This window comes from Macrobrachium nipponense, chromosome 40 (genome assembly GCF_015104395.2).
Source record: "Macrobrachium nipponense isolate FS-2020 chromosome 40, ASM1510439v2, whole genome shotgun sequence".
Taxonomy (NCBI): Eukaryota; Metazoa; Arthropoda; class Malacostraca; order Decapoda; family Palaemonidae; genus Macrobrachium; species Macrobrachium nipponense.
The window spans coordinates 57,295,128-57,308,039 of NC_061101.1; positions in this window are offsets into that span (position 1 = coordinate 57,295,128).

The following is a 12,912-nucleotide window of genomic DNA, read 5'->3' on the forward strand; positions in this document are numbered from 1 at the left end:
CTACCGAGAACAGGGAATTTCCTACCGAGAACAGGGACTTTTCTACCTAGAACAGGGAATTTCCTACCGAGAACAGGGACTTTTCTACCGAGAACAGGGACTTTCCTACCGAGAACAGGGAATTCCCTGCCGATAACAGGGAATTCCCTGTCGATAACATGGGACTCTCTACCGAGAACAGGGATTTCTACCGACAGGGACTGTCCTACCGAAAACGGGGAATATTCCTCCCGTTCTCTCTACTAAATATCATCCTACAAACGGTCTATGGCGCAGACCCGAAAGGCTAATTCAAGTGGCAGCAAATTCATCATCATTGCACTTGAAAAACAAAAGCATTGATCATCATTAAACCCGGCGAGACGGGTAATGGCAATAATGCAATAGAAAAATAAACGGCGGGGTACAGAACCTGCGGGAGACGTACTAGGTACTACAGGTTCAGGGGAGGTTGGTTCCGTCGCTTGGCTGGGGCTCTAGGTTGGTGGGGGGAGGGTAGGGTAAGTTCTCTCTCTCAGTCTTTATATAGGATTTAATGCTGGTGTTCAGTGTGGATGACAGGTTAAAAAGAACGTCGTCTTATATCAATAATCTCCAATTACTAGTAGTTTTGACAAAGGTTCTATGAATATACTAGCTGGGACTTCCCTTCACGGTGGCCGGTAATGAAGTCACAAGGGATGCATACCGGGTTAAAACCCTTGGCGGTCACTCTCAGGAGAGATTAATGTGACATCTTTTCCTATGACTTTTTTCCTTCCTGGATTCGCCGATTCACAGAACAATGGCGAGAATGATATCGAGCGCAAAAGTCCTCACTCCCAACCAGCCGCAGAGTGAACACGAAACACGTGATAATGAATCCACGAATCCATGAAAAAAAACAGTTGAACAAGTAACCAATAACAACCCAGATACTTAGATTAATTATAATTGTAATTGAATGGCTTCAGTTCAGTGTTTATAGTGTATTTTTGTTGTTTCCTTTAAGATTCGCTCTTATATAGATATAGATACATATGTATATATGTTATATTATTATACACTATATATTATATAATATAGTTTTAGTATAATATATATTCCTATAATATATATATATATATATATTATTATACCATACATATAATAATTTATATATATATATATATTAACATACATATATATATTATAAAATATATATTATTAATAATATATTATACATTATTATGTAATTATATAATAATATTAATTATAACATATATTGTATAATCCATATATATAATAATATATATATTATATATATTTAATTATATATAATATATATGTATTATATATATTAATTATATATAATTTTATTTAATATCTTATATATTATTTATAAATATTATAAATATATAAATATATATAGATATAGTATACCTCATTTATATAAATTTTTTTATATATTATTATATATATATATCCATATATATATATATAATATATATATAATATATATGATATATATATATATATATATATATATATATATATAAATATATATATATATATATATATATATATATATATATATATATATATATATATAATCTATATATATATCATATATTATCTATATGTATATCTATATCTATATCTATATATCTCTCTCTCTCTCTATCTCGTCTATCATCTCTCTCTCTCTCTCTCTCTCTCTCTATATATATATATATATATATATATATATATATATATACATATATATATATATATATATATATATATATATATATATATATATATATATTATATATATATATATATATTATATATATGCTATATGGAAGAGGATGGGGAAGTTTTTCTTGTATGCATAGCAAAATCTCCTTATACTGAGATCGATAAGAAAGTGATTGTGAAAGTTCGTACCGTGAATATAAATTGCCAAATCTACAGTTAGGAAAATATGCCTAGATAATAAAATATGAAGGAACAAATGCTTAGGAAGTCAGGATTCATGAACTCGCGTTTCCTATCGAGTTGTTATAACCTATCAACAGACTTAAGTAATCTCTGTTCAGCAAGATCGACGCAAAGCATTTCTGCAAATATGCAGCCTGACTGATGTATTTATAAATCTAAAATCCCTTGATGGTGACAGACCCTCTTCCGTAAAGACGAAAGATCGAAAAAGTCAGACGAGAAAGACAAAGTTGGCGAATTGCAGCAACATTTGCGGTGATCTACAAACGACCCTCCGTAAAAAAAATAAATTAAAAAAATAAATAAATAAATAAATCGTCAGTTTACTTACGTTATTTGAGGTGGTAACCACAAGCTTCTTCTGGTTCATTCCTTATTTATAATATTAAATCCTATTGTATTCAGTTTTATGCATAATTGGTCCTATACATTCGTAGCGAAGGTGGGTGACGTGGCTGATAGACCCAAGGAATGCCAGTTTTGCCACACGATAAGATCGAATACTTTCGTCCTTCCACGGATACATCTATATTCATAAGAAAGATAAAACAAGGAAAGCGGGAGAAAAAAGCTGAAATAACGAGACAAGGAGAAAGAAAAAATAAAATAATTCGGAAAGAGAGCGCGAAGAGCGAAAGAGTTTCATTAGTAAGTGGGGGAAGGAATTTTCAATTTCGCAACCGGACCTTATGGTACTGTTTGGCAGTTTCATTAGCTGCACGAGGTTGCGCCTAACAAAAATAAACTGTTAACCCATCTCATAATTATCATGGCTAATGTAGACCACCATGGCCGTGGTAACTTAATTCACAACAATGTTGTTATTATGTTCGTAGTTTTTAAATGGCGAGATGAGCCTAACTTCAGTTTCTAAGGATTGCGCTGCCCACACTGGTATTATTTGTTATTATATTATTGTATTATATTATTATCATTATTATTATTACGTGGAAATGTGGCAAGCACATATGCCGAATAAGTGAATTGGTTAAAACTAGTACCATCGGAGGTTATTGACTTGGTCTCTCGAAGAAGAACGGAAGTAGTTGTATAATAAAATAAAATAAATACTTTTTATGAAAAAAGCTCAACACAATGTATAAAGCTAAAAATGGCATGAGAAAAAAATTACCATTTTTGGACGAATGAGGCCAAACAGAATTATGCGGCAAATTATACCGAGGAAAATTCTACTGTACATTGAATATCAACTTACGGTTCAACTTGGTGAGCTCTATCAAATTCGGCTTGACTTCATTGGCCTGGGGTCCTGGACTGCTTCCTGGATAAATCCATACCTGTAAAATAAGAAAAAAAAAAAGGACTAATAAAAAACCGCACTTACAGACGTGGAGCTGCGGCAAACAAAAACGTTGGAATACTTGACACATTAAAGAATTAGATCTGGCTCTGAATTTAAATAAAAAAGCGAGGAATACGTTCTTCTTCGTGTGTATACAAACAGCCATTGCTTCTTACAGATATACAATTCTGGAAATATTTTACATAGTCAGGTTTTTAAACTAACCTCTCCATAATCTTATAATACATGCAAACAGACGTGTCTGGTATATTTAAAACTACATTTTAGTTTAAAACTCTCGTCTTACTGAAGAGATTTCACATGGTGAATATGAACTTGTTTACGGAAATTAAGAGGCTGTTAGTTAATTTGTATATGTCAGTATCTTATGAAAACAAAAATATCACAAAAACAAACTTTGACGACGTCAGTCAATGAAATACGATCTCGTTGGTTATCAATTTCTATTTATCCTACGAAATCATACTACTGCGTCCGGCTAAAGAAAGGTCACATTTCCTACCTGAATTTTTGATGAACAATGTACATTTCATTTCATAGTTACACTGCGTAACCTTTCACAGCTGCATTGCAGATAACTATGTACAGTTTTCGACAAAACAAGATTGTTTCTCGTTAACTTTTTGTGTGCATATTTCCATATGACTTCAATTTTAAAAATATTGTTATTCGAGTGTTCGTTCAAAAGATTTCAACACTGAATGTGCACATTTGATTACATAACTTTGAACATTTTATGTAATTTTGATCTCATTTTAGTTTATTTCTACATTTACATCAACAGTCAGCTGTATCAAACACCTGTGGCCTTTTCAGTCTTGCTTGGCAACTAACGGGAAAGACATGCATTGGAGGATAAATTAGCCTACTGTCGACTTGGCTCTTCCACGGCACCGGAAGGTATTCCATGAAACTGACGGCGGCCAGTAGCTCTTTTCAGGTTACTTCCTAATCAAGCTCATATTGGTTTCTGTTCTCCAGGTAGTACAAAACCTTCCGGAATCTTATTGACACGCAAACCTACAGCCAGTGTTATTCCGTGACAGGGATATCATCGCCAGGGAAGAAAGAGAATTATAAAACCACTGAACGAGACTCAAATGACAAAAGGATGCGTGAAACAAACTAACAGCAAAAGACACGCACACATGCACGCACATACAGGTAAGGTTTACTCAGCAATGATTAAAACAGAAATAAAAGGTTAAATTACCTACTACGAAATTCTAATACGAATTACCTGAACCTGCTCGTTTCCTTAGTACTGTATCGTATCCATGAAGTGGAGTTTTTCGTTAAAATCGTTTATTTCCAAAAATGACCGCTAAATCTACATGACATTTTCATACTTTCTTATTTCCAGGCAGCTCGGATCATTTCCTAACTTCAAATATCACCAAGGCGTAGATGGAAGCCTTTCTAGTTAACAGAAAAACTTTTTTACCTTCACTCAAAAGTCAAAACATTTGGTAAATCAATATTTTCATTTTAATGTTTAAGGAACGGGTAAAGTATCTTGCTGCTATTACAAAAAATAAAGTGATAAAAGACATAGTAAAAAAATTACACGAACGAACTGACTTAACTGAAATGAGGTAGTACTACCATCAGTCATAACAGCATTACCTGTTCAAGAAACTGCACCCCAGAAACTTAACTTCCATATTTTTGTAATTCATGATCATTCTGCAACACTTCTTTTAACAGTTAAAAGGCCAATTACAGTTTTACTTCATAATGCTAAACTCAAGTTGTGAAAAATGCTCTTAAAACTTTTTTCAGTGCTCATTCAGTTTGTCTATCAATATCACGTACTACTGATCAAACAGGTAGATGGTCATATAGAGCTTTGCCCGACGAACTTGTTCTATGTGACGTCAGAGGCGGTAATAATCAGACCCTTCTTAAGGCCTGTCACACGATCAGGCCTGATCGGCGGACCTCCCCTCTAACGGCCACACTTGACGGTAAAGCGCCAAATTGCCCGATGGTTTTTTGTAGCAAAATCACCATGGTGGTGCCCGATGGGCTTGAGCTTCGACCCTGGCAGACGTACGTTAACCGTATACATTTCTTTTACTGAACCATTCTTTGCACCATATTCTCTTCTTTTTCATCACAAAGCAATTACCGTATATACTACACTATCTTCTTCTTTGCGGTAAGCACCATGTTTATCGTACTGGACTGAACACTCGACTGGCATCGTCGGGCACGCCCACCTCTCCATCGCCTCACCCGTGTGGACAACATTCACGGGTAAAGCCCGCCAGAATTTGCCCGTCAACCCCGGAGCACGCCGATCAAGCCCGCTCGTGTGGACAGGCCTTTACCGAACAGTTCGTAGAGCTAAGCTCCACCGTGTGGACGGGCCTTAATGTGGCATTAAAGTCAAAATAGTGAAGACTACTCAGCCCCTGGATTTCACTTATGTTTTGTTTAAAAAAAAAAAAAAAACTCAAACTCAAATCCTTTCGAGGGCCAATTATGCACTTGGTCATGGTCTCTAGGGCCATCAAAGATTTGGTGATTACTTATTAAGCTTCATTTATTAAGATTTGCAATAAAAGCCTTATTGCCAGCAATTATATGAAAAATTAATAAACGGTCATAAGAATTTAAGGTAAAACTTACGTATCGTTTCAACTCTAGTAATCAAGTTAGATTTCCTGTTTTAACAGTTATAGTACTGAGTTTTAAAAAGTCTCTTGGTACCTCGCGGACCACTGAAGACCATCCCGTGGGCCACATTTGGTCCGCGGGCCATGAGTTTGACACCCCTGGTTTAGCGTGAGATCGCGTCCGCGATTACCCAGACTAACAACCAACAGATATGAAAACTGCCTCGAAGTTGCTTCACTGTTAAATATAGAACTTATAACCGTCCAACGAGTAACTAGGTATGGAAAATACAATGCCATATTGGTTTTAGGGCCAGAACAAGTCCCCGGACATTTAAGCGTAGTATAATTAGGCTGCTTTAGGTTGAGACTTAGCGAGTGCTTTGTCAGCTGCTTGTCAACTGCTTAAGTTTTGACTACTATTTATGGAGTCTTTCAATAAATTCTTAACCAGTTTGTTAATATCGAAGGTTGAAATAATTTGCTTTGGTAATTATTAAGTTTTAACAGAAAACTTCTTAAACTAGTTAATTTATGTATTAGGAGTAAAATACCATAATTCTTTCCTGGAACATTACCACCCGATGGAACATTAGGCTTTACCTATTGTCTTCCAGGTTACATCAAACCACTTCATAAGTGTTTTTGTTAAAGTACTGTGGATTTTAAGACTCCATACGGTCAAAGTAAACTATTATTATTACTCTTTTCGGAATTGATGGCTAGAAAACTTAAGGACGTTCCATATTTAGATATCTTTATTGTATATTTAAAAAAAAAAAACAAAAAAAACTGTTTACACCTTTTCAAAGCCAGAAAAACTTTTGGCATAAAAGTGCACTAAATCAGTAACTCCAGGCTCCTGCCTCACCTCAAAATAAGTGTTGTAAAAGCAATGAACACCAGAGTTCTTTAATAACGGGAGTCCCAACTACTCAAATGCACAACCTGCAAAGCAGAAAAAATACCAAGGCAGAAATGTTCTTTTGTAGGTATACACACACTTACATAAAAGATTAATTTGGTTAGTAAAATATAAAAGTTAGCTTGAAGGAACCTAAGCCTTCACGATGGATCCAAATTTACTTCAGTTTAGAAAAAAAAAAAAAAAAAAACTGACAGACAAGAAAATAAACCCCAGATGTTACCAAACAAACCCAAAAAGCTCCGAATTGAAATGACCACCCAGAGAAACGACGTATCGAACTTCACTTGTTTATAGCAAAATGACAATGTCAAATTGCCAAGTTTAGACAATAGCACCGCCTGGCATCACTCGCAGATTTAATAAAATAGTGAATGTATTGCACTAAGTGAAATAAAAGGCTTCTTCACTGTATGATTAGGAATAGTTTAGAGTAAAAAAGTCAAAACATTAACTATAACTTACGTTAAGATTAAGTAATTAAAATTAATATAGAATTAAAATTTTAAAAGCAATACATTAATTAAAGCTACTATGTGTTGAAAATACCAAAAGTTGAACCACATTAAGAGAAAAAAATTTAAACATTTCAGAATTTGGAAATTGGGATCTTAAAAGGATACGAATATAATGAACCTTCATAAAGTATAACATTTACTAAAATCTCAAGAATGTAGATTACGTTAACTATTGTCCTGTTATCAAAAAATTGCAAAATAAGTTTTAAAAGCCTATGATAACAAAGATTCTTTAATAACTTAAGTGCTCAAAATAAAAGTTACGTTGATTTAAATCTCTAAAAGTCTAAAATCAAAGTACGCTAATACTAAAGATTAGTGCGTTTGATACTGAAAATAACAAATTTGTTAACCCCTCATACCTTGCCCGATAGGTCTTTCGACCTATCGGACAAGGCACGAGGGGCTCCTCCACCCCATGCAGGGGCACCGCCCCTGCAGGGGTGGAGGTAAAAAAAAATTCACTTTGTAAACCTACGTACAAATGACAAAATACATCACCTTGTTAAGTCAAACACTGGTAGTTTTTGAGTAGTACGGGAAACTTCAGGCGGGAGATCTGACCTTTCTCAAGCGAAGTTTACTTTATGAAATGGTATAGATGTCACATATCTGGAAGTAGTTTAAAGTTAAAATTTTAGCAGGTATGGATTTGTTCTTATAAATTAACTAGTCATTTTCATCATATACAAGGTATATTTAAAGGTTTAAAAAAAGGTAACTTTACACGAAAGTTACTGCATTACCAAGTAAATTGTATTTGTGTTTGTATGTTGTTTTCACGTTGCATGGAACCAATGGTTATTCAGCAACGGGACCAACGGCTTATCGTGACTTCCGAACCACGTTGAGGGTGAATTTCTATCACCACTAAATACATCCCTCCTAACCCCTCTGTGGAATGCCCAGGAATATAATTCACGGCACGGAGGTGGCAGGCCAAGACCATACCGATCACGCCACTGAGGCGCCCAAGTAAATTGTAAATTAAATATTAAGCTAAACTGACTGTCAGATCCCTGATCCTGAAAGCTACATTCGTACTGCAGGTGTAAATGCAACTACTATAGTTTCATAGACTAATTGAAAAACAGGATAAAGTAATGCTAAATAAAGGACCAAAGCTAAAAGAATGACATTTCAGACCAGGTATTCAAAGCTGTCCCACAAAATTACAGTAAGTTTGATATTAATCTTCTAAAAAATTTGAGGATACATGACATGATATACTTAAAAACCACCAATTTAGTCTAACCAAATTATAAAACAAGATTTAAAAGGCTGTTCCAAGCCCAAATCTGTAGCAACATGCTATTACAAACAACCAACCAGACCAATGAACCCTTGACATAATGGGAAAAAACATAACTGAATCAACGAAAAAGTCCCAGTGTTAAACTATAACATGAACGTAATGTAACTTGGGTGCCTTTGCAGAGCCTGGGAGAATCGCCACAACTCGACGTAAATCATCCATCACGCGACTGAACTCCAAAACAAATGATCAACTAGTACGGAATTACTGAAAAAATGTTCGGGTAAACGATGAACCGACGAAAACACTTCGATCCTACAATCTTGCAAAGTCGACGGATAACTAAATAGAATATAAATCCTTTCAGAGAACCCAGTGCTGTTGGCGTCATCCATCAAGGACTAATGGATCACCTTTCTAGAAACTTGAACGATTCGTACGGAAGAGTACTACACCGTCCTTGGCTTTGTTGAAGGCGAAACTTTAAATAAAAGAATTTGTTGATTCTTTCGCGTTAATTGACTGATTCTTCGTTTTATGACTTCTCGGTTCTTGGCAGAATTATTAGCCTCTGGGTATCATAACAGAAATCTTTCCTCAATAATTGACAATACTAGAGAATTAATATTCTTCGGTGTATGACGTATTGTCACGCGGTAAAGAAGGGTGGTATATATACATAGATATATATATATATATATATATATATATATATATATATATATATATATATATATATATATATATATATATATATATATACTGCTCACTGCTTTTACCTGCAGACTCAACTCATCACATACATAACAGATCAGACACATTGTCGGAGTCTTTTATTCAAATAACTTGAGTCCATCTGTACAATATTCTTTTGTTGACTCCATGCACGGATGTATTACATGCAGCAAGTCATTCAGATATTTTGGACACTCAATCATGACAGCTTGATGAATCATTTCAAATACTTTATACATTCTAGCTTTGATGGGGAACCACTGCAACTCAAACAATGCAAGCTTACTCTTGTCATGCGGTGCAACAACCATTTATTAGTCTTGGAGCTCTATTTAGCGTTTAGTCGCATCTTAGGCAGACTTTTCTGCAGTTCTTCACCCAGTTTACGACACAGTTAATCAAGATTGTTATGGAACATTCTCCGAGATATATTATATATAAAACAAAGGACATATTTCTAAGATGATGTGCAGTAACCTTTGCAATATTTTCAACTTGAGCACCAAGAGACAAAGAACACGTTAGTACCACAAATAAGTCACGTACTTTATCACCGTTCGACACTATATTTCTATAATTAGGCCGAAAACCACCGAAGTTTATTTAATTTTTCCTTCCTACCGACTTTTATACAAGAATAATATTTATTATCTCATTTGTCTCGTTACTATCGTTTACGAAAAAGAAAATTGGATGCTTCAGGCGAAGGGCCGAAAGTCTTCACGGACGGTATGACATCATGTGGAAGACTGCTGGATTTCGCATTGGATATTCCTCGGAGACATATATACATACATGAATTTAACCTTTACTATATTTGAAGCATAAAAAACTAATTTTCCCTATTTTCCTCAACCCTTGATGATATGATTTTGATAAAAGTGAAATTACTTAGATTATATTGATCTTTGTCATTTGCTTAAGCTTCTCAATTTTACAGTAGTATCACAATTTTTTATTTTTTATTTATTTATCAATTTATATATATATATATATATATATATATATATATATATATATATATATATATATATTTTAGCAAATTACTCTCTAATTGCTCTTAGTTCTTCACATTCCTTTTAAGTGAAGCATTCGCGTCTTCACGTTGAACGAGCAGATCACAACTCTTCTTATATAGAAATTATTTTGATTAAACTGAATATATTTGAAGGAAATATCACTGCAACATGATTTTAAAACCGCTTATCCAATCGAGTAATTTGGTGACCATTGTCAGGTTCCTCCTCAGTTGTTCAGTTATTTGAAGAATCGTATACATATAATTATTTATTTCCACATGAAATTTTTTTAGTTAGTTCTTGAAGGGCGTGTAGTATGTATTCATGTAAGAATGTATGGGCAAACGAATTCACTTTATGCATGAAAATATTCATACTTATAGTTCTTGAAGTGACAATGAATTCAATTTATGCATGAGATTCATTCATGCATACTGTTATTCAAGTGTGGGCATGTTATCAAGTATGCACAATGAAGTTCAATTTATGCATGAAAATATTCATATATATAGTTCTTCCATGTATGAATGCATGGCCAAGGAATTCAATGAATGCATGAAAATATTCATGCATACTGTTCTTGTTGAAGGCGTGTGTATATTTTCATGTATAAATGTATGTTCCAGGAATTTAATCTATTTATGAAAATATTCATACTTAATAGTTCTTGAAGTGCGTGTATGTATTCATGTATGTAGTACAACTTGGGTTTTTTTCGCAGTTTTTATAATCATAACATTGGGAAAGTAAATCCACAGTAGTGTGCCTGTTTGATTTTGTTTTTCCGACGACCTCCACGGTTCTCCTAGTCTGTTTGTTTGTTTGTATGGTGTTTTTACCTTGCATGGAACCCAGTGGTTATTCAGCAAACGGCACCACGGCTTTACGTGACTTCCGAACCACGTCCAGAGCGAACTTCTATCACCAGAATACATTCATCTCTAACCCCTCAGTGAAATGCCCGAGAATCGAACACGCGGTCACCGAGGTGACAAGCAAAGACTATACCAACCACGCCACTGAGGCGCTTTCTCTTGTCAGTCTGACTAGGATTACAAAAGTTGACGACATAGAAACTTCGTTTTTGACTTGTGTTTACATAGGATATGGTTGTTGTTTGAAGATGGGTAGTTGGCTCTTCATGCTTTACATTCATTCTCTGATGGCAAACCAGCTAATCACCTAGATCTTCAAAGTAGCGGTTCGGTTCTTGAATCACTTGCTTCTACTGTGGATTTACTTCCCATTTTATTGACTCATGTGATTATGAGTTTTCTTTATAATCATAACAATACCATCGTTGTTAACATTGTTAAATCTCGTTTGTCTATCATTTGTCAGGAGTGCAGTGTTCAGCCGAGGGACCTTATACTAAAGGCCCGTCCACACTAGGAAACAAGGCCTTAACGATAATCTCTTTCTAGCAAATTTAATTGTAATTATGAATGTATATATTGTGACAAAGTGCCAAGTATCTGGTTACTACACTTACCATTCATTAATTGTTACCTCACAACAGCCAGATACCTGAACCTTCATCAAAGGTACTAAACGACTGAAAAACTCTAAAGGCAACAGTGATCCCTTAAACAACTTACCAGTATTGCAGAAAACTCAGACTAGTTCATCAAAACAGGCGTTGAAGTAATCTTGTAAGTAATTAAATTAACCAAAGGGCATCACTCGATCAACCAACTTTAAAAAAGTCTAAGTATTTCCCTGATTTCAGAAGTCTAAGTAATTCCCTGGTTCTAAGTCACTTCAAGTAAATTCAAGGAAAACAGCTTAATTACCACTCTATGTTTCTACCTAACATATTTATACACTGGTGTACAAGAAAACACTTATAAAAATTTTAAATACAAAAATTTATCATCAAACTCAAAATTTATAAGTGAAATTCACAATATCAGGGAAAATTACTGTTACTTGAAAACAAAGCAAAGTTTGATTAATTCTTGAATCAATTAATAGTAAAATTAAATCAGAATTAATTTGTCACAAAATTCAAGAAGATTAATTCAATCAAAATTCAAAAGTGTTAGGCAATAATTAAAATTTGGAATTAATTCACAAGTGCTAAACAACAATAAAACTTGAAAAGAATTCTAAGTAAACGCAAATTAAATCACAAGTTAAATAAATCCAATTAAATGTGCAACGATTAAGTAATGAAAATAACTAAGTAATTAAATTGTGAATGCAAATGAAAACACGGAAAAATGTGGAAAATACCAAAATTGCAAATAGTACTAATCACACGAACATAAAATAAAACACACACTTCAATAAGAAAATGGATAAATGCACCAAAAATAAACACTTCAATAAAAAAATGGACAAATGCACTTCAAATGAAACAAACACAAAACACAAAAATGTGCAATGTGTAAAAGTTAAAAGCGTTCTTCAAATTATTGTAACTATTAGTCCTCTAAACCACTGTAATTATGAGTTGCAACTAATAAACATAAAATAACATGTTTACCTTGGTACCAATTTCTTTCTGCTGCAGCTTGTTTCACAATTTCACCATTCACAATATTTCAAAAGGTGCCGTTACACACTTGT